The sequence below is a fragment of the Cimex lectularius genome, unplaced genomic scaffold (genome assembly GCF_000648675.2).
Source record: "Cimex lectularius strain Harlan isolate CLEC.00 unplaced genomic scaffold, Clec_2.1 scaffold114, whole genome shotgun sequence".
NCBI classification, from domain to species: Eukaryota; Metazoa; Arthropoda; class Insecta; order Hemiptera; family Cimicidae; genus Cimex; species Cimex lectularius.
The window spans coordinates 649,158-674,184 of record NW_019392782.1 but is presented as its reverse complement, the minus strand read 5'-3'; the positions used below and the strand labels follow the sequence as shown (position 1 = coordinate 674,184).

General features: G+C 31.6%; 1 protein-coding gene across 18 annotated transcripts in view; it reads left to right on the top strand.

Moving 5' to 3' along the window:
• Positions 1–25,027, top strand: part of LOC106661780 (gamma-aminobutyric acid receptor subunit beta) — a 231,158-nt gene that overhangs the window by 1,027 nt on the left and 205,104 nt on the right. The gene's annotated exons all lie outside the window — the stretch shown is intronic.

The window sequence follows — 25,027 nt, the reverse complement described above, 5'->3', positions numbered from 1 at the left end:
TTGTTTCGGCTTTGTTCACGTCGGCTGAAACTAGGTCATTAGTGACCTAGAAGTTGCACGTAATCCAATTTGAGTGTTTCGAGCACGACGAATTGGTTAAACCACGAGGAAATACACTGTTTATATCATTAGTTGGGGCGTGGTTGCCAGACTTGCCGCAGAACGGAATTAGCCTTCTAATATTTATTGCCGCGACATTGTTGACTTAATTAAACTAAACTGTCCTCCTGAATCCCAAGTGCTCCCATGGGCAAAGAAAATAAACTACCCTGAACAATACCTTGTTTACTTTTTGTCCCTCAGATTAAACTTTTTTGTGACACAACCGTTCAAAAATCCTCTATTTTTCTAAATTCAAGAATATTTTTCTTTCAGTTGTAATCATTTTAAATAGTTTTATGCAAAACATGTATGGTTTGTTTTCCTTTATATAAATTATGGAATGTTGAAAAAACCAGATTAGCAACTTTCAACAAGTTCCCAATTTGAACGTTCAATCCATGCCACCCCTTTGATAAATAATGTATGTTAATATTATAAAATACGAAATCAGTTTGTATGCAAACAAGTCGAGCCGAGTAAACCGAGCGCTTGCGCGTGTTGAGCCCAACATAATAATTCTCTCATTAAATAACCAACGGATATGGGAGGGGTGTGCGTCCTTCGCGATATCGACCGTTGTCCATTGCTCATGGAGGATTTATCGATTGCCTACCGGGAAATCACAGGGCATTTGGGTCAATGAATCGAACCGAGAGGGAACGAGGGAGCGGCCTGGGAGACGAAACGGCCCTTCGCGGTTGCTGACGGATGATGGAGTAGTATAATTTACGGCGGCCGACATGAAAAACCGGGAGACGGATAGTTAAAAGCCCTTTTCCCAAATACGTTCCACTCCTTTTTGAGACCTTTTCAACTATTTTAAATATAGGTTTTCTCTTTGGTAACGGGATTTTTATTAAAATCAAATTCGGAACTATAAATGTAAAATATATCTCTACTTTGTTTAAAACAGTGCGAAAAAAATTTAGATGACATCTAGATATTAAAACAAAATTTTAAAATACAAAAATTTAGATTAAGTAAACAATGAAAACTACTCAATCTATCCAATAAACGACAAAAATAAACTTCGTTATTGATTGTTATTTCATTCTAAAATTAGACAGTGATCGGAAATATATAGAGCTTATTGAATAAATCCTTGCGTAATTTTACGTCCATCTTGTAGTTGCTCATTTGTTTACAAATGTCAAACTTACACCATTAAAGAAGAACCTTCTCGGCAACTTTCAGGTTGAAAAATAGTAAATAAACTAATAATTTGTCTTTTTAAATACTGTCATAAAAGTGTTTGAAATAATTAAAAGTACAGTGTACAAGTTATCTTTTTACATATTTTATATATAGTTAATTGAGTAAACACAATCATCAATAATTTTTAAACTTGTTCAAAAATCCCATTTAATCAAACTGAAGAGGTTATAAATAGTTATACTTTCAAGACATATTTCCCACTTATAATAAAACCAAATGAGTTATTTAATTATTCAGAAATCGTGATATGCGGTCTGGTGTGATGTAGGTTTCATAAAAACATTTTCTTTGTCGTGCCAACGTTTCCATTTTTATTGAGATCATCTTTAGTGCCTGGGATTTACAAACATTGTTTACATTTAACAAATACATTTAGGATGTGGAAAAGTGAATTTATACAATGCAAAATATATTTTTTATGTTCAATTTAAGTATTTCTACTCACAATTTTTCTGAAACCTACATCACACCAGACCGGATCTCACGATTTCTGAATAATTATCGATTAACGGTCACTAATCACCACACAAATGAGTTATGTTTTTATTTATTTTTTTAAGGTTAGGGAGGTGTAGGTAATCCTTATACAAATAGAGTCAGTCTTAGCATTTATATACATACAAAATTAAAATTAAACGCTTTTCATCCAAATGAGAGCATAAGATCACAGCTCTAATTTTCATTTTCGAAAAATATAAGTTAATATTGAACATTTCAAAAATGCAATAAAATATAAAACCATGGAAGTAAACGAAATAAACTCGGTTTATGAAAATAATCTTTAACCTAAATAATAATGGTAAATATGTGCACCACTATATACTATTGAACAAAAACTAACAATGTGAAGACTGACAGTGGACAGTGAGATATTTTATAATATATAATAACTAGATCTTAGTTATACTTCGTTACCAGTATTAATTCACTTAAATAAAAATTCTCTTAGTTTTAATGTGTGTGCGAAACAGAATGCGAATCTTGTTAAATTTAACCTTCAAAAATTATTAAAATAGAAATCTTATAGAAATTTATTTAGAAATCGTCAGATGCGGTCTGGTGTGATGTAGGTTCAGAAAAACATTTTCTTGATCGTGCCAACGTTTCTATCTTCATTGAGATCATCTTCAGGGCCTGGGATTTACAAAACATTGTTTACATATTACAATTACATTTTGGATGTGGAAAAGTGAATTTATACAATGCAAAATATATTTTTTTTTATATATATTCAATCAAAAACACTTTGAGTGAGTAGAAATACTTTGATTGAATATATATTTAAAAAAAAATATATATATAGATCATCAGTTTTTTACTGTAATTCTTTCGTATGAGGATATATTTTTTTAAAATATTCGTTCTGAGGAATCAAATACAACAATATATAATATTATAACTACCAAAAGATTTAAAGCAGTTTTTCTAAAAAAAATAATGCCGATAGTTTGAATGCAAAATTTATCAAGCTTGGCATATTATTTCATTCAGATTGAAATCGTATGAAAATAGGCAAAGGCATCTAAAAATAACCGCAAAATTTTGCGTTGATTACAAAAATTCTCCATCTCTAAGGAACAAAATCAAATCAAATTGGAGAAGGCGGAAAGTCTGTCAAACAATAAACTTCTGTGACATAAAAATATTCAGTAAAATTAACGTTGCGTAGCCAATCAATCTCGTAAATTTAACTGTGGATTTTAAGTATGCTAAGCAAGATTTATTTAAAGATCAATTTACAAAATTGAATATAAATTAGATTAAATTACTATAATTTAAACAACTGTTGAAATGGAGTAAACATTTCCAAAATAGCACAGCATCTGTCTTTAAATGGTTAGAATATTACGCAGAGCTAAAATTACCTAAAATCCCCAATCGAATGGATTAACAATTAATCCCATTGATGAAATCTGTAATATCATTGTTTGAAATAATATTTCTTGTATTTCTTGGGGGTTATGAATTGATATTTGTTTGTTTCATTCAAGCTTTGCGTTCATTCGAAAGCTTCGGTTTAAAATAAGCCTTGAATAATAAAGAAGATTAACGAGAAATAAGAAGAAAGGGTTAAACAGTCCAAGCTTACGTTTCTATTAAAAGGATTACGTCTTGATTGATTAACATGGTATTGAGAGTTGTACATATACGATTTGAGAGTATATTTGAATTTACTAATTAAACTAATATAAGTTGAAATGTGTAGAACAAAACAATAATTTTTTTAATAAAAACATTGACAAGTTGGCCTAAAATCATAAAGACCATATAAATTATTTAGTTTAAAGTTTGTCATACTGTTTGGTTCCTGGGGTCAATGTTTGATTAAACTTTGATTAGATTTTAGATTACGTAGATTTTGTTAAAAAGATTTTTTTTATTAGGGTAAAATATCCAAGTTCTCATACACATGAATCATTTAAAATGATGAAGCTGTTATTGAATTATCATGTCTCTTTTGTCTTGTTATAAACTTCGTTTTTATTTATCGTACTTTTTTTCAGTACTTTTGTTGGTGATATTTGTTAGGAAATTTTCCTGTCACATTGAAGATAAGATTATATTGTTTATTTATTACTTTATTTGTGTTATATCAATTTCTGATGTATTTAGTCCGGAAATCTAAGTTTTTCCATAGTTCACTGTATGTCGGTGGTTGATAAGGATTCTTCTAGAAAGTTATAGTTGCAAATACAATTCTTGTAGGTATAATAAACATCCTTTTTATATGAAATTCCAATATGGTGTACAGCTCGAAACGTTTGTTGTTTTTGTTAGCTTTTGTTGTTCTGTTTTGTTAACGCACGTCTGGAAGAGTAAAGAAGATTAACGATGAGATATGACGAAAAGGAGGTGTTTGACTAACTGAGCTAATGTTTCTACCAACACGATTGTACAGAATTATATTGTTGATTGATTAGCTGGATTATTAAGATTTTTAAATATTACAACGGAAAGAGTTTCTTTCCAGTTTCTATTTAAACTAATTGGAACATAAACGATATTTGTTTGTGTAGACTTGTTGTATTTTCTGAAAACATTTTTTGAAATGCTTTTAAAGCAAACTTTGGCAAGTGGGCCCACAATCTTAAGGGGAACTATATAGTTTAGATGAGATTTTCTAAATACGTTAAGTTACCTATGTCCGCATACTGGAACATTATAAAATAAATAAATCATGAAGTTGTATATTAAAATTTTTTGACAGACAATAGTCTTTATTTTAATTGAATGTTTTCTAGAAAAATATCATATTTTCTTTCTGTTGCTAATTATTCCTTTGAATCATGAAATTTCTGAATCAAGTTCACAGTCAAAGTCTATAAACCAAAGTACCAGGGTTAGAAAATTTGACACCTAAGTAAACGATTAGTACCATCTCTTTTTTTGTGTGCAATAGAATTTTTTTGACTTCCAATTATTAATTCAATCTTATAGTTTGAAAAGATAAATTTACTATTTGCATATAAATAGACAAGTACTTCAGAATTCATTGTTAATCTAAATTCCTGAACGTTACCTTTCTATAAATAAAAGATTAACAAGTTGAACAAATACTCAGAAATGGTCTTTCTCATATCGTTTACAATATTAATTAATTGTCTGTCATTAATTGTCCAATCCCGTAATCCGAAAGATTACCAAGATCGAAACTTTTTAATAATATGCAATAAAAAGATTTTTGTTCTTATAATTCAAAGTAAAAACGTTAAAAAATATGAGTATTCGGAAATCGTGAGATGCGTTCTGGTGTGATGTAGGTTTCAGAAAAAAAATTTCTTTATCGTGCCAACGTTTCGACCTTTATTGAGATCATCTTCAGGGCCATTTACAAACATTGTTTAAATTTAACAAATACATGTAGGAAGTAGCAAAAAGTGAATTTATACAATGCAAAAAAATATTTTTTATATTCAATCAAAGTATTTGTACTCACTCAAAGTGTTTGTGAGTAGAAATACTTTGATTCAATATAAAACATATTTTTTTGCATTGTATAAAATCACTTATTTCCACATCCCACATGTATTTGTAAATTTGAAACAATGTTTGTAAAGATCGAAACGTTGGCACGATAAAGAAAATGTTTTTCTGAAACCTACATCACACCAGACCGCATCTCACGATTTCTAAATAAATATCGATTAACGTTGACTAATCACCACACGTTAAAAAAATCTATAAAAAAATATTAATCACATGATCAAAGGTTTATTTCTCATCTTTTAAACAACCGCCCTTTACAATATCTTGCGATTTGAATTTGAATGTTAATAGGAAAAATCAAATATACATGTTCTGAAGACATCTATTTATATTCATAACACAACTAATAGAGTCATCTGTATAAAACCTATTTAGACTGATTTGCAATTCATTGTATTCACCCTCTTATTCATCAATATCTGAGTTAAAATCAACTTTTCACGTCATTGTTAAATGAATTTTGTATTTTAATTTTAGTGTTTCAAAACTATTAGAAATATTCAAGGTTATTTTTACACGGAAAAAATAAAATGAATAAATCAATGTAATAATTTTTATGATGTAGCTTTTGTCAAAATTAAAGAATAGTTTTGTTTAACTCGTTTAGAATTAATTTTTTCATGTTTTATTTATTTAGTTATGACAAAAATACACCATGTTAATTTTAATTTTTTGTAAATATTAAAGCAATTACATCTAATTTTGTAAGTTTATCTCAAACGCATCGGCGGCACAAGGAAGGTTTGTTGAGAAAAAATGTGCTCCTATCAAACAAAAAAAGTTTTATATTTGACAGTTTCTTTAGTGAGCCATTACGTTAGAAACTAATTTCCGACTTTTCTCCTCCTCTCGCCGACGCCGAAACGAATGATATTGCAAAGTTAAAGACAATTCACTAACATCGTTCCAACCCACTTCTTACAAAAGCGTACATTTTATTGCTCACAACCGCCGGGGTTGTTCAAACCTTAAAAGGTTAGAGAATATCGTAAGAAAATTATCTAATTATAATCATCGGACGCTCATAAGTTAAAATTTTTATTTAAAATTTTACCCAGAGAATATTTACGATAATCCATAACATAACCAAACCTTGGAAACGAGGCATGGCTCGAAGCCAAAACGCTTCTGACCAAAGTGAACAACGGCCATACTAAAAATCAGAAATGATTTGTAATGATCGAAGGGCCAACCATTAATATCAAAGATACTGACAAACAGAGTGAATCAATGATAATACAAAATTCAATATGTTTTATATTAATATGATTAGTTTTTAATAATACGTTATAATAGAGAATAACTAATTATTTAATATTGACTTGCAATTTATAATTTTGTCTGAAAGATCGGAAGAACCCTCAAAAACACATTATTTATAGTTCAATTAATCAAGGTTTTAAGTTGAAAAAAAAAGTCAGTCTCACGAGCAGGATTCGAACCCACGACCTTCGGCTTGATACGCCGCTACTCTACCACTTCACCTATCGTGAATTCGATCCACTCGGACACTAAATTCCCATCTCAACCGCACCTTTTGAATTTTCCCTCTTTTTTGCCATTTTTATCTCAACTTAAAACCTTAATTAATTGAATGATATTAATTGGTCGAGCGGACCACGAAAAAGAGTGAATTATTTACAGTCTTAACCACTCCTCACGACTTAAACAAATCATTTATAGTTTCATTTCACTTTTCGTCAGAAGCATCGGTTGGCATCAGGGCTTAAATTAAAAAATTTATGTTCAACTAATTGACTTACTAAAATGTTTGTATAAATTAGAAATTTTTCAATAATGATGCACATTTAGAGCCATCCCTCAGGAATGTTTATGTTAATCGGAATAAAAAAGTTTTTATTACACAATATAAATTGAAAATTAGAATTAAATTTTTGATAAGTTAGTAGGAAATAAAACATTATAATAAACTTAAATTAATACCGATGGAACTGCCTAAATGTTTCTGATTATTCGTAAATCGTGAGATGCTTTCTGGTGTGATGTGGGTTTCAGAAAAACATTTTCTTTATCGTGCCAACGTTTCGATCTTTATTGAGATCATCTTCAGGGCCTGGGATTTACAAACATTGTTTAAATTTAACAAATATATGTAGGATGTGGCAAAGTTGATTTTTTTCAAGGCAAAAATTTTTTTTTTTATATTCAATCATTCGAATAACGGTCACTAATCACCACACTGTAAATGTTTATGCTAGATTACTGGTTTAATCTATTCTTTGGCTTATTTGAAATGTTCCCCTCTTTTTTATGTAATTTATAATCTCTCAATGTAAAATGGTTGAGCGCAATGCATCTGTTTTATTACAATTAATTACTGTTATTAAGCTTTTTTTCCGTTGGGGTTTAAAATGATTTGTCCCTTTGGAATATAAACTTTTGGCTGTTGTGTCTGATCTCTGCTAATTTCTTCGTAGATTTATGTTTCTTTTATCAGATACTGTAGATTTTTTTAAACTATTGTATGGCTATCACAAGATAATACCTGATGTCTCTATCTCTCCTAGAAATAATTGACATAGGTTATCTGTGACTATTAGTTTTTTTTTCTAGAGCATATCACATAAATACACCAAAGTTATTACTTCATTTCTGTCAATCATACTCAGATTTTTTCTTTTTTCTCCATTTGAATCGTTTTTCAAACAGTTTTTGCTTTGTGCTTTTTTTATGTTCTTTATTCACCCAAGTTTCCAGTTTTTTATTTATTTTAAGCGGCTGTAGCTTATGCTAAATCATGAAGTTGGTCTGTACTTGGGTGTTGTACCGAGGCTATCTTTTTAACAAGTAAATCTGCTATCACATTGCCTTCATTTCCCTCATGACCTAACTTGGCGTTAGGCTTTATGTTCATTACTTGGTCGCCCACCCTGCATAATATATGTATATGTATATATATATATATATATATATATTCACTACCGTTCTGTAGAGATTTTTGGCAGTATAAGAGAAGAATTGAGTATATCTCGTACACTTAAAAAGTATTAAAGCCTATTTTTGGACACCGTATACAGCTTAAGATGCAATATGTTTTGTAGGATAAGTATTATATATTATTTTTATTATTTATTTATATAAGTACTATATAAATAAATAATTCATATTTTACACATAGTGTTTGAAATTAAAACACTTGTCAGGAGTTTAGTCGTGGAATTCCCATTTACAAAATCGTGGTGACAAACTGATTAGGCGAATTTGAATTATTCTTCTAACCTCATCGCTAAACCTAACTTACATATTTATTGACAATTCTTATTTGTTATATTATTGTAGCAATAATAATTATCATTTGGCAATTGCACGTTATCACCAAAAATTGTACCAATAAGAGACTTTGGGGAGTTAGAACGTTATCATGATCACGATCCAATCAAATTAGACTTTAAATGCATATACAATTTTTGTTTTATAAATTCCTTCATAAAATTTCTTTATTTTTGTATTCCTATTTTCTCCCCATAATTGTATCAGTCATCAGAATTACAAATAATAACCTTGATAAAATAAGGCAGTAAAAAAATTAAACCTTACATGGCATAATTTTTTTAAATTATTGAAACCGTGAACTCTAAAATATAAATACTTCAAGTTGAAATTTTTCGATGGACTTTATTTTTGATGGAGCAACACCGCGTCAAGTTTGCGTTGAATTAGAATTAATAAACAGAAAGCAATAATTCGCCAGAAAGTGTATTTTTAAAAACAATAGATCATCATAAGAAAAATTTTGCATACTAATTTTGATCTCGTAGATGTCAAACTTTATTCAAATGCAGGTTTCTTCGAACATATGATTTATCTAATTACTCTCAAAAATAGGCAAATTATCCCTTTTGGAAATTAATCGCCAAGTAGCACAAAATCTACTATTATTTCAGAGTGATTATCATGCCAAAGGCTATCTTACAAAAAGGATAAAAAATTTGTTATAACTCAATAGCCAGCTCCAAGTTGTTAATCAATCTCCATAGCTTTACTGTCGGCTCCTTAGTGTAGGATTAGGATTGGAGCTTATCCTCTCTTAGTTGCAAGAATCTACCCACATAGAATCTCACAAAAACGTAGAACGTGTTCTGCAATCTTCTGTTCTTCCTCGCAGTACAGTGGCACAGTTTTTCTTTGGAAAGTTCTTCTACCAAGTCTATATGCCTTCTTAGGCGGCTGGGCCTTGTCACGAGTCCATCCAGAATCCAGTTCACTTGCCATTGTCTTCCATTTTCTTGAAAATTCTTGCGGATCGCCCTTCTATGGATCACTTCGTTTGCCTCGTGCTTGGACTCATTAAGAATCCATTTTTGTGACAAAGTGCATGGCAACTAGTAAAACGGAATGATCAATATTTCTTACCAAGTTTCCTTCACCCTAAATTATCTTATATTCTATCGACGTAAATCCATTATTAAGGCAATTCATATCCAATTAAAAAAATTCACTATTTAATTTACCCTTATCACATCCCACAAAGAACTATTTCTAACCCCTTAAAATAAATATTAATCATAATAAAAAAGATATTTGCTAGGGAAAATATATAATCAGCCAGTATTGACAGTGGAATGTACGCTAAATATTTATTACAATTAATTAAGGTTTTTAGTTGAGATAAAATTTAATGGAACGAGCGGGATTCGAACCCACGATCTTCGGCTAGATACGCCGCTGCTCTACCACTTGAGCTATCGTGACCTCGATCTACTTGGACAATATCGTGGGTTCGAATCCCGCTCGTGCCATTGACTTTTTTATCTCAATTAAAAACCTTAATTAATTGAAATATATTAATTGGTTATGCGGACCACGAAATTAGTGAAGTTAAATATTTATTATATTAAAATATTTATACTGATCAATTGCAACAAATTTTCTAGTATTTGTTGTTAATAGATACAACTAATTTGATTTTAATTGTATTTCGTTAGTGGCCGCAGTGGTTTAGGCGTTGACACGGCGCTCAGCACGGTAAGGTGAAAGGTCCCGGGTTCGAATCCAGCGGCCCGGCTTTCGAACCCGACATACTTACAAAGGGGCAAAGGGGTTGTTTTTTCAAACAACCTCGCCCTGAGGTTTGATATGACCTCTGCTGTAGCGAAACGTCATTCACAGCACAGTTATATTTCGCTAATTTAATCTGTCAAAATTGCTTTATAAGGAAAAGCCTTACAAAAATGACCATTAATACCGCATTAGGCTGGATTTTAGGATTTTTTTCTTTTACAAACGATCTTCCACGTGAATGTTCAGTAATGTTTCCAGCTTTGGACACACCCTTATACAAATATAGCATTTAGGGGACACGTGTCCCTTTCGATACCTGAGCCCGATGGAAAGGGAACAAATAAATAAATTGACCTGAGGCCATCGACGCCCTTCAAATATTTGTACACTGTCGAAATATTTGATAATACGTTGAACATTGAAAACAACTCGATAAACTTACTACTGAGACAATATTGGAAAAAATGAATACATTTTATTACATAAAATAGAGATGGGCTTTTATAAACTGTTAAATTATCTATATATGAGACAATTAAATAATTAGTCATTGTATAATGCAAATTATCGATGGTTTATAAATAATAGTTTCCCAAAATGTTGACACAAAGGATGCAGTTTTGATTTTATTTGTGCGAAAGTTTCTGACCTATTTATTACCAGCTCACCACAACTCGAGGCAAGTTTCATACTGAGGGCAAACGTGAAAACGCTAGATTTTAACACGAATCTGTAGAGCCAATTAGAGCAAAACGGAAAGCGGTCTGATCAATTTATTTCAAACTTGCTTTCAATTATCTTCAAAACCTGGTAGTTTAGTTTGAAAATAATTTGGAATGTAGGTAATTAAAATTCAACGATTTGTTTAACTTTGGGGACTTTTTATTGTATGTCTCTTTTTTAAAGTCTTCTCTGTTTTTATATATTTATTTCTCTTTTCTCTCCCTCTCTGTTATCACACCAAGAAATTTATTTAATATATTCTAGGCTACGAAAATTATTGCACTTTTGTCTCCCTGTCAACACATGACGGCTTTTTCTTAAAAGCAACTTCTTTTTGCTTAAAAGAAACTTAAAATTTCAAAACCTACGTATTAACGTTATATATTTTAATTCAAACTTTTATGTGCATTCTATCATCTTAACTAATTTATATGCACTTTGTTATAATTTCTAGCCTGAATTGTACGCAATAAATGAAACAATCTGAATTTTATCTTTACCGTTATCCGTACACATTATGTTGTACCATAAGAGATAAAACATTTATTTTAATTTAATAACACTTAAATATATTACTTCACAAGTATAAAAGTTTGCTCTAACTTTACAGAAAAAACGTTATGTGAATTCACTAATTTCGTCGTCCGCTTGACCAATTAAATTATTACAATTAATTAAGGTTTTTAGTTGAGATGAAAAAAAGTAAATGGCACGAGTGGGATTCGAAACCACGACCTTCGGCTAGATACGCCGCTGCTCTACCACTTGAGCTATCGTGACCTAGATCCACTGGGACATCAACTCCCCATCTCAACACCACCTTATGAGTTTTCCCTCTTTTTGCCATTTTTCAAATGTCGTGTAATCGGTTTGGATTCTCGACGACAATTGAAATGGCTAAGGAGAGCTTTAGTGAAGTGTACTTCATATTAATTCTTTAAATTCACTAATTTCCTCTCAACTAAAAACCTTAATTAATAGTTATGTGAATTTATTTCACGATCTTGTATGTTGAATTTTTTTAAATTGCCAAATATTCTTCAACGTGACTTCACTCTGGCCATAAAGAACTATCATGAAAAGAAGAAAAACTAACCGCCAAAGGGCTATGAATTAATTGGACAAAAAACTTTTTAAATTAAACTTGTTTGGTTAAAAATGTATGGCTGAATGTAGTATTTTGAATTGGACAATATACAGGAATTGTAAGAGAAATATATGTTTATATGATTTATGTACTATCTTATTTGATGCAATTGTTTAACACACTTTACATAAAATTATAAATCACTGAATATTATGGTTATGTTAGATATTTGAACATAATATTTTTTATGGCTACAAAAAATTTTTCTGTTAAAAAAATTTTAAGAGACTTTTCACTCCTTCTCTCTCTCTCTCTCACTCACTCTCTCTCTCTCTCTCTCTCTCTCTCTCTCTCTCTCAGTCACTCACTTACTTACTCTTTCTTTCCTTTTCCTGAATTTTTGCTTTCTCAATATATTTCTTATTTTCTGGACGATTAAATTTTTTTGCACTACGATCGTTTGCCACCAGTCCCTACACTCACAGAACCTATTTATAAAATAGATAATATCATAAATATTTTAAAAAATGGATATAGAATATACTTTTACGTGCAATACGTTAAGTACACTCATTTTAGATTTAATTTTTTTAAGTTTTATTATTATATCAAACCCCTATTGTACATCAAACGTTTTAATCATCAATAAAGCTCGAATAAATTATGCAATTTCATTTTTTTAGAAAGGATAATTTAAATTGGACATCAATAGTTTGACAAAAGGGGTGTCGGTGCCCGCCACGTTTTACGAGTTGACACGGCGCTCATCACTTGTAATGTAAAGGTCCCGGGTTCGAATCCAGCGGCTCTGCATTCAAACCCGACAATTAAAAATGGGCTTTTTTCAAAAATTCCCCATCCCGAGGGTCGATATGATCTCTGCTGTTGGGAACCCTCATTAAAAAAAAGATAAAGAATAATTTACGATGATTGAATGAATTATCTAAATGGAATTTTATCCTTTATTACTACGGAACAAGGTTCGAACAGAAAACAAAAGTTTTCTGACAGTAGCATACATTGACGGATCATGATTGATTTGATTTTGATAACAGATTGATTTATAGTCCCGGTGTACTAAAGTTTATGTATCTAAGATATTTCAAAAGCGGCAACAGAAAGGAAAAAGCCGAAACGATGAGGACTTTTGAAAAATGTACTTTTAAACGTGATTTTTTACTCCAATCAAATTTTCTTTTTAGTTGTATTATTAATGCAATGAATAAATTATTAATTCAATCAAGTGATTTATTATTATTACTTTCATTTTGCAAACTTGAAATTCAAAACGGCCTCGATTTTGAATATTCCATGTAATGTGATGGGAATCTATTCTGAAGACTAAAAACATGAGAATATATTTCAAAACTTTCAATTTCCAAGATATAAACAACCCTTAGTTTTCCACATAGGATGTTTTTTCCTTCTACCACTTTGTTTTTAGTGGGTTTGTAATATCTAAGGGTACTTGATGCCAAATTGTTTTTATTTTTAGATATTCATCTCGTGGCGGGTAAACCGCCTCTCACATTTTGGCAGGCCTTATACCACTCGAAGAGGCGGTTTTTAACAGGGAAAAGTGTTCTGCTGTTTTTTGGCTCTTTTTAAAATATTGTCACGTTTTATTTTAAAAATTTGATGTGCTCCTTTTGACCTAATTGCTTTTTTCAAAAAGAAAAAACCAACTATTTAATTATTTCAAAGGTTAAATTTTTATTCGGAGCTAGCAAAATGGACAAAATAAACCACTCCCAAACCTCATTTCTTTTCGGCAAGTGCACGTTAAAACGAAATAAAAAAATATCTTTCTGATATAATTTTATAATAGTATTTTGTACTATTGCAACTTTAATGTTAATATTTAATATATAAAACATTATTTTTGGATGAACTGCTTAGCATCAACATTTTTTTTATAATCTTTTTTAATAAGATAGTTCCTACTCAAAGCAAGTCTGTAATTAATGAATTACAAAAATTGTACAGTCAAAGAGACACAAAATGTTTTTACCAATATCTTGTACACATAAAGCTTGCCTCATTACTATCTCCAGCAGAATGGTATGAATTCGATTATAATATGCGATCAAAAGTTAAATTTATCGTTTATAAAAACAAAGTGTATTTGATACAATAAAAAATTAAAAACATGAAGAATGGTATACTTAAAAACATATTCCTAAAGGCCAAAAAAAATTTACCCAAGAGACATAAATTTAACAAACATGGTATTAAATAAAAAATAAAACAATTTATTAAATAAAGACTTAAAAATTTGTCCCAAAACCTGAATTAAATACAAAAAACTAAAATCCCTTGGTTCATCGGTAGATTATTGTAACATAAATACAAACGTGAAGTTTTTTCGGAGGATCTGCGGAAGAGGTCAACACAGAGAAAAACTTCCTTTCGGTTTTCGCCGAGCTTTCGACAGTTTTTATACTGTCATCTGCAGGACCTGTTTTACTATCATATAAAAAAAAAATGAAATCATATTAAACAAAACGATCGCATGTACCTGAAAACAATGAAAGGAAGATTTTACTAGTTTTTTAGACTTTTATGAAGTAACCTTTTCTTGACCAGGTTTTTGATTTTTAATTTTTTATTATACTTTTAGTTGTAATTTTTAATTATTAATTTATTCAATTTAAATAATGTTTAGATGCTGAGCCCCAAAAAACGTAATGTACTTCTGTGCCCAAAACACAATGTCTTTTTATTTCCCCATTAAGGTTTAAGTAAGATATTTCAATTTTTGTGCAATTTGTTTTTCATCTTTTTAATTGTTTTTTTTTATATGATAATAAAACAGGCCCTGAAGATGACAGTATAAAAACTGTCGAAAGCTCGGCGAAAACCAAAAGGAAGTTTTTTTCTGTGTTGACCTCTTCCGTAGATCCTCCGAAAAAACTTCACGTTTGTATTTATGTTACAACAATCTACCGATGAACCAAGGGATTTTAGTTTTTTGTATTTAATACAGGTTTTGGGACAAATTTTTTAGTCTTTATTTAATAAATTGTTTTATTTTTTTTTTTAGTTCCATGTTCGTTAAATTTATGTCTCTTGGGTAAGTTTTTTTTTGGCCTTTAGGAATATATTTTTAAGTATACCATTCTCCATGTTTTTAATTTTTTATCTAATCGAAAGGATGTTTTTCTCTGTGTTGACCTCTTCCATAGATCCTCCGAAAAAACTTCATGTTTCCAGCAGGTCGTTAATCTAGCTCATCGTTATAAATACAAACATAAAATATAAATGTGTTGAAGTAATTAAACAGAACTTGGTAAATCTAAACGTCAAAAAATGAAATATCCCACGTAAAATTAGGTCTATTGATTAAAAGTTAAAAAGTAACAACAACGTTATTCTAAAAGCCGATAAAAGAAATAGTTATCATTGAACATCAAAATTACGTTTTACAACAAAATTTGCAGTAAGTAGAAACTATCTTATTAAAAAGGTTGAACCACACACTCACTCCGCCATTTATCTATTCTATGTTTATTTTTCTAATTATTAATTTTACGATACGCATCTTCATTCTGATCAATTGGCTGATCTGTATAAGTTTCACGCTGCACATCGTGTACATACACAAATATACAGAAATGAGCAGGAAGCAGTGAGAATCACCAATTCAATATTCCATTCACACTGCACATTCACTTTAATAAATACATTCACTCTCAATAGGCAAGACTAAACAAACACAAAAGGCAACAAATAAATACATGACATTATGAATAATCTCACTAGTTTTCGTGGTCCGATTGACCCATTAATATCTTTCAATTAATTAAGGTTGTTAGTTGAGATAAAAAAGTCAGTGGCACGAGCGGGATTCGAACCCACGACCTTCGGCTAGATACGCCGCTGCTCTACCACTTGAGCTATTGTGACTTTTATCTCAACTAAAAACCTTAATTAATTGAAAGATATTAATTGGTCCAGCGGACCACGAAAAATAGTGAATTTAATGAATTAAAATGAAGTATACTTCATTAAAGCTCTCCGTGGCCATTTCATTTATCGCCGAGAATCAAATAGATTACAGGAATTTTGAAAAATGGCAAAAAGGAGGGAAAATTCAAAAGGTGGGGTTGAGATCGGAAGTTGGGTTCCGAGTGGATCGAAGTCTGGATAGCTCAAGTGGTAGAGTAGCGGCGAATCTAGCCGAAGGTCGTGGGTTCGAATCCCGCTCGTGACACTAACTTTTTATCTCAAATAAAAAACTTTATTATTATGAATAATTTATATTACGATACGACTTTATCCATGATAGGGTTAGAAAAAGAAATGTCGTGAACGAATAGTGAAATATATCAAAAAAACATCTTTTGATTGTTGATAAGCTAGATAAAATGTTTAAAAAAAATAGAAAAACGAAACGTAATACTGGTGGTGAGAAGCACACTGGATCAAATGTTTTGCCCTCTTTTTGTAAAAGTAAAGGAAAATTGTGTAGCAATCTAAACAAAAGAACGTTTATCACCGATAATTCAAACGTCAGACTGTTATCTCAGAAGCTGCCAAGGCAAACTTTTGTGGACAAAATAAAAAAAGAAAAAGTCCCTTTAACATTAAATTCATGAGTTGGCCGTAACATTAACTTTTTTATTCAAATTACACCGGGTTGTTTTTGAGTCGAAGGAACAACTGTAGAACTCGTTCTTAACACAATCAGATCCATTTTTCGTACAGCTTCAGTAATAGATTTAAAAATACGTCAGAGACATGTTAAAACGTGTTGACTGGTTGTATTAGATTTAAGAATGTACATTAAAATAAACTTGGTTAAGATTGATTTTTTTATAAACGTGGAATTTGAACCATTTGTCGGTTTTGTTTGTGTGAATGCTTACGATCGTCCGGATTTGTTGCTGTTAAGCCCGCCGTAACCTTTCGATCCTAGTTGACATTTGTAGCTTGGTGAAATGTCACGTGTCGTCAAGCTAATAGAGCCACGTTTATCGCTTGCACTCGTCAAAAGCCGGCGACTGTTCCCTTCAATCGGAGGTTAATTAGAACAAAGTCTCAACCGATAAGCAGGTCATTGTATATGGATGAAAATGGAAAACGTGGTCCTAACGATTACTAAACAGCCCCCTCTTAAATTTTAATTCGTTTATTAGTTTTATTTCAAATTTATAACTACAATGTTTCACTTTAACAAGAAAAACTATTTCCCTCCTAATTGTCATGAGGAGTTTCAGGGATGACTTACTTTCCAACAACATTCCATAGCTTTTTTGTCTTAAGTTTAAAATTTTAATCCCCTCCAAGAATACTCTACACAGTTCGCCTTCACCCAAATAACTAGTGATCTCCACACCGCAATGGACTAACGGAGATTTACTGTTTTAATTCTCCTTAACTTTTCCAAATTTGATTCCATCGCCACTCATCACTCCTATCCAAACTCGAATCCTATTCCTTCTCCAATAGTATTCTCCGCTGGTTCACTCCTATCTCACGAATCGTCTTCAAGCCGTCACTATTCCCAACGGACTTACATTCTCCTTCCTCACATTAAAATCTGGTTCGCCAAGGCTCTAGCATCTCTCCCATCCTTTTTAGTATATACATTAACGACCTCTCCGATTCCATCCAGAACCATTACCATCTTTATGCAGGACGACTACCAAATTTACCTATTCATCAATCAGAACGCAAACTGGCCATCCTGAAGATCCCGAACGACCTTAATTCTGTTAATGGCTGGGCTCATAAAAATTCCCTCTATCTCAATCCGTCTGACATAATCATCGGATCGAGACTTATCCTCAAATCCCTAGCCAATATCCGTCCTCTCTCTCTATAAATCACCAGCCTATCCTCTTTCGTCCCTCCACAAACCTTGGGATTATGTTCGACCAAATAGCACAATCCCAAATTTCCCGCCGCTGTATAGCCTCCCTCAACTTATTCATTCATTCCTAGCTTTTCTTACCCTTTTCCACCCGTAAGCTCGCAGCATCTTCTCATATCTTTCCCTTCTTCGAATACAGTTGTGTGGCACATGGCGGCCTCTCGGAGGGGCAGAGCAGGCGCCTGAAGCGCAGCATGACTCTGTGTCAGATGGTCCCAGTGATCCCGGGTGTCTCGTCTGTATTCGGATCTTTTCTGGCTCTTCCTTTCCGTCAGATCTGAGTACTTCCTAGCATCCTTCCTTTTTCATGGTTTTCATACCTGTCCTCAGGACATCATCCAATCTCTCCAATTCAAATCATCTCACTACTCCTACAAAACCCGATCGCCCCCCTTTACCTTATTCTCTACCAACGCAAGACCTTCGAATGTTCCTTCCCGAACGATCCTTTATTTTTATACTTAATTTTAATTTAATTAATTTTATGCTTTTTAGAACCATATTTTTTTCAAAATAAAAAATCTCCAATTCAAAGAAGGATCAGTTGTTTTAATTTTAATTATAATTCATTTTCATATATTCTACTAACAGCCCATTGTTTTGTATTAAAAAACAACGTGTTAAAATTCCGGATTTTTTTACATGCTTATATTTCACCTCAAGTTGTTTAATGCTTCAAGGAACGGGTAGATTTGAATTAATATATGAAAAGAGAAAGCCCTTTATGCTCCATTTGCAGCACTGAAGAAGACGCCGAACATAAACTCTTCAGCTGTATCAAATTCAATGCAGAAAGAGAACGTTTGCGAAAGACCATCACCTCAAAAGAATGGCCGCTTAATCTCCAAAAGCTAGTCTGTGATATCAAATTATTTGGAGCACTAAAAGACTTTGCCTTAAATACGCTTAAATGAACAAGTCCCTATTTATTCTAATTATTAAGTCCTAAATATTGTCATTATTGTTAGAGTTTAATTACCGTTATTTATTGCATAATTAAACATAGGTTTAGGTTTAAGGTTCCGGGCGGTTTTCCTCTTCTCAGTAAGAAAATTTTAGATAATATAAATAGATAGAAAATAAAATCAAGGAAAAGTAAATGTGCAGGGGGAAACTAGCAAGGGAAGTCCTTTTGTTTTAGATTTTAAAATAAAAATATGGTCCCTTCAAAAACCGACAAGAGGTCTCGCCTGAAGGAAAGATCGTTGGGAGGTATTTTTATCCTATTTATTTGAAATCCCTTAGATATACAAATTCGATTAAGCTAAACCGTTTGTCCGCCTGTATGGGGTCTTCCTCAGGTACGGCGGGGTGGTGGAAAGGGTAAAAAAAGGGTAGATTTGAAATTAAAAAAAGATAAGATTGATGGTAAAAAGTTAATTCAATGTTAACTTAAAACTATTAATTTGAAATTAAAAATAGTTCATTTGAAGTTTTAGAAAAGTTTAATTTGATGGTAGAAAAGTTAATTTGGAGCAAAAAGATAAATTTCGCAATGAAAAGGTAAACTTGGCTGGAAAGTGGGTTACTTAAAAATAAAAAAGCTAGACATCAATGAAAGCTGGCGTAGGATTTGATGTATATTTAGATTCAATAAATTAACTTGTTTAATCAAGGTGAAATGCAAATGTATTGAAATTACCTTTTATGAAATTCAGATTTTAAAAAAAACATTTAAAACACAAACGCATATTAATCATATAATATAATAATGTAATAATTAATTTACATGTGATCTTTAAAGACATCAATTATTATTTTTTTTATTTTTTTAAATGCAATCAGTTCCTAAAATCAAACCCTTTCCCCACTTTCACTCACTCATATACAATTCATTATTTCTTATCTACGTGCCATTCGTTCAATTAGGGTGGTGGAATACCCGAATATTCATCCATCGAGCCTCTCAGTCTTTAAAATCACGCAAAAGAATACATTCACTCTCAACGCACGCTAGGGACACAAAACTACCAGTGATATGTATGTATATAATAAAACGACCCTGTTTTTTTTTTTTTTTTTTTTTTTTCAAAAAATAGAACAGAGAACCCAGGTGTCACATCGAGTAGTATCTCTACACTCTTTCTATATGGAGTGAAGGAATTGCACCCTTCAGTTAGACACATCGAGTCTGCTTACAGTAATTGGCCGTATGTCGACCTTGCATGGCCTATTCTTAATCGGGTAAGGATGAACCTCTTAAGTGAGTCAGATCCTCTGATCCTGTTCATGATATTTCTCCGACAAAAGAAGGGTAGACGGAGAACCTGTTATTAAAAAGATAAATTTAAAATAGTGTACTGTATTAATTGGAGCTTTTCAGCATTACCGAATCCAACGATGTTAAAGATATCACCGTGTGACGTTTTTTAATTTTTTTTATAAAAATGAGAGAAAAACTAAAAAAATAAAATAACTTCACAAAAAAAGTCTAATTTATTGTTAAAATTAAAATTTGATTCCAATGTTTCAGGAAAATAATTAAACATATAAAATAAAAAGTCAATGACTTACAATTTGACGTGAGGTAAAATCTCAAGTAACCTTTTGAGCCCTTTCAACTTAAATACTCAAAATAAAATCGTTCTTAATATTTATACATTGAATATTTTCAAATAGTCGATCAAACACCTTCCAAAATCTTTTGTCTCAAAAATTTAAATATTTTCTACTTATTACAACTAATTACAGTTAAACAAACGATCCACTCAAAGCCCGAGCAAAATGGCGACTGATGATCTTGGATTTTTTTAAAGGGAATTTAACACAAGGTGCTTCCTTTCAAACAATAGGATATTCAAAAATTGTATATAATTTACAAATTGAAAATATAAATCAAAATATATATTCTCCCTTTAAATGTTTTTATTTTAGTTACTAATTATAAATTAAATTTTTTTATAAATCTTACTAAAATAAATTGTATGTATATTCAACAAAATTTTTCTTAATGTCTATCTGTTTGTCTATGGGCTTCTGACGATGTTCGCTAGACTCTTTCCGGGCTTCTTTTCGATTAGTGGCACACTGCTCCCTTCATCAGGGTTGCTTCGTCCATAAGCGATTCCCTTGATCCATCTTTTTCCAGTCGCTCCTTATGATAAGCCGCCATATTTCCTCCGGATCAATGAATGCGTCAACCAATAAAACCGTGTAATGCATACTCTGAACATTATCTCCTGAAGATGATCTCAATGAAGATCGAAACGTTGGCACGATAAAGAAAATGTTTTTCTAAAACCTACGTCACACCAGACCGCATCTCACGATCTCCGAATAATAAAAACTGAACTCTGACCAACAGTCCGAAGAGTAAGGTAACAAATTCTGCAAAGTATATAATCGAGCGTAAATATATTATAGTTCGGCTATTAGGTACATTGCTGGATATGAGGAGCGTGTGAATAATGCAGTTGAGCTACCCTTACAGATTGGATTAAAAACTGGGATGGAAAGTGTGCGGTATATTGATATTTGATTAGGTGGGTACCTGTGTTATAGGGTTTCACCTAGGCGAAGGTGGCCAGGTCGGATAATCCAATCAACCCCGGTCCGCTCGGCGTATGTCTCCGGTGGTCGTTTCCAGGTTAAGGATGTCCGAGGGGGTTGAAACATTCCCGAAATGGTTTGCCAACCGTATTCAAGTTGGACCATGTAAACGATATTTTTAAATTTCTCCTTTAAACCGATGTCGAATGCCTACTGACATGAAATTGAAAAAATTGACTTTATAATTGAATTAGTTAATTCAAATTTAATTATTAATTAGAATTTAAATACTTAAAAGGATCAATTCCTGGCCTGGTCATTTGGTTGACCCTTTAAAACATGGCCGAATTGCACCTAGCAATTTTATCAGTTTTACTTATTATTTTAGATCGCACTGTTGATAAATTTTTATAATAAGACAGAATTAAACATTCTTTAAAAAAATTATTAATAAATATAATTTTTTTCATCAATAGATATTTTGTACTAAAATGATTTGAAGGTTATTTTGTCATTTTTAATGTTTTTGTTGAATGATATTTTTTTAATAACATATTACGACCGCATATTTTATACTGAGCTTCAAATAAGGAATAATATTTAACACTAAAAGAAAAAATTATTAACTTTGATTGTGAGTATATCACTGTAAAGAGCTAGATTATAAAAAATTACAATTAATTAACGTTTTTAGTTGAGATAAAAAAGTCAATGGCACGAGCGGGATTCGAACCTACGATCTTCGGCTAGATACGCCGCTGCTCTACCACTTGAGCTATCGTTACTTCGATCCACTCGGACAACAAACTTCCCATCTCAACCCCACCTTTTGAATTTTCCCTCCTTTTTGCCATTTTTCAAGCAGCGTCGTATCTAGCCGAAGATCGTGGGTTCGAATCCCGCTCGTGCCATTGACTTTTTTATTTCAACTAAAGACCTTAATTAATTGTAATATATTAATTGGTCAAGCGGACCACGAAATTAGTGAATTATAAAAAATGTCGAAATTTTTCACTAGGGTGAATCGATATGAATAAAAAAAATAATAACACTGACATTGTTCGAAAATGTCATCCTAATGGTCAAAGTTGAGCTGGTTGCACATCAGGAGAAATCCTAATTCAGGACTTTGTAATATAAGGGTCCGAGTTAATGCCGGCCACTAGGATTATACAAAGGCGTTATTTATAGGGGTGTACACTACCAGAGCAGACTACACTCTAGAACTATAAAGGGTTTTGCGATCGGGCATTTATTCAAAATTAAAATCGGTCTGGGTTAGGTAGAGTAGGCCATTTAAATCCTTTTCCTATATACATATTAATATTCATTCTGTTTTGTCTGTTAGTTTGTATATGTACCATGTGAGTGCAATCCACAGCCTTTGAAGATGATCACCGGTCGGGTCTTTCTTCGATCTGCCCAAACCTGCATGACCTCAAAAGCCTGCCGCGATGGTAGCCATCCAGTAGTACAAGACACCACATTATACACAAGGTAGCTTTTCGGGGGTTCGTGTCCCTGTACTACCTCTCGGCCCGGGAGTTCCGTAACAAAGTTTTCCTCCCGTTACCCTCAAAGGAGCAAGGTTCACGGACACCCAAGGTGACCGGCAGATCACCCCCTCGAGATGAAAACTGTACATTTCACGTGTAGTGTTTTGTGCACGGTACTTTGCGTTTGCTATCTTCAGGTTCTATGCCCTTGGCATGAAACGACCTGTGTATCGGTGGTGGCGTGTCGACAGACTGACATCCCATTTTTTCAACTAAACCAATAAAAATCTTTAAAATTTGGTTACTACAACAGATAAAATCTAATAATAGCAAATTTCAATCAATATTTTTCCCATTACTTTCTGTTTCAATTGTTAAGTCTGATTCTGAAGCATTTAACTCATTTTTGGAAAATCACAAATGCTTATAGCTTTTTCCTGTAAAATTAACGCTATTTTTATTTCAAATTAACCCTTTCTTTAAAGCATTGAAAAAAAATTTAAGGTGGTATGAAATACAAGCATGAAAATTCAAATTCCTTTATACTTGTGCATATTTTTTAAAATATAATAAAATTAGGCACTTAAAAACCGTATAAAAATTATCCTAAATTGAAATCATAAATTACATAAAATCAAATATATTATTTATTTATACCTATAACCTATATATTTATCTATGGTTAAGAAATGTTTTAATTTTTTAAAACGAAGAATGTAATTGATTTTATATAATTTTAGTTACAATTGGAAATAATTTTTGATAATTAGAGTCGAATTATTATATTACAAAAAAAAATAATTTCAAATATACAGGAATTTTACTCTGTGTACTTACTTTCATTTCAAGCTCTTTGGTTTGTTTGATGTTTTAAAGAAAAAATTAATTTTAAATTAACTAAAGGTAATTGATATTGAAAATGTGTGGCGATTAGCGACCGTTAGTCGATGATTATTCGGAAATTGTGAGATGCGGTCTGGTGTGAGGTAGGGTTCAGAAAAACATTTTCTTTATCGTGGCAACGTTTCGATCTTTAATGAGATCATCTTCAGGGCCTGGAATTTACAAACATTGTTTAAATTTAACAAATACATGTAGAATGCGGAAAAAAGTGAATTTATACAATGCAACAAAATATTTTTTATATTCAATCAAACACTTTGATAGAAATACTTTGATTGAATAAAAAAAATATTTTTTTGCATTGTATAAATTCACTTTTTCCACATCCTACGTGTATTTGTAAAATTTCAACAATGTGTGTAAATCCCAGGCTCTGAAGATGATCTCAATAAAGATCGAAACGTTGGCACGATAAAGAAAATGTTTTTCTGAAACCTACATTACACCAGACCGCATCTGACGATTTCCGAATAATAATATTGAAAATGTTGATTCCAAGTTAAAAACTAGACATTTGAAAGTAAAAAGAGTTAATTTGATATTAAGAAGAATTAATTTGAACATAAAAAGGTTAATTTAAACTCAAAAACAAGAAATTTGAAATTAAATTAATTAATTTTTAATCAAAAGGGTTAATTTGCTAAGAAAAATGGTTACTTTTACGAAAAAAAGGCTTCTTTATTATTTTAATGATTATGATAAACGATATAAAAATAAAATTCTTGGAAGGTCTGGAAGGTTTTGTTTTAAATTAAATGCGTTATTCACTCAGGTTATGTATTCGGTGTTAAGAACTTGACCAAGGGCCCGTAAAAACTCGAAACGTAAGGCAAATTATACATCTTTAAACAATCAATTTTTTTTTTCTGGGAAATTACCATCATCGCCTCAGTTTGAAACAGCCGCAGCCATCAACCATTGATGAAAAAGAAAAAGTTTATACAAGGCCAATAAATAACAAAAAAACTGATAAATAAGAGCGTTATTACACTCTGAATTTTAGACATAATATGTTGTAAAAATAACATTTTTGAAAAAAAAACAAAGAAAGCAGACAGTTACTTTTTACTACAACGGTTCATTCTAAGATTTGAATTATTAGAAGTCGTAGAATTATCAGTTATGCTA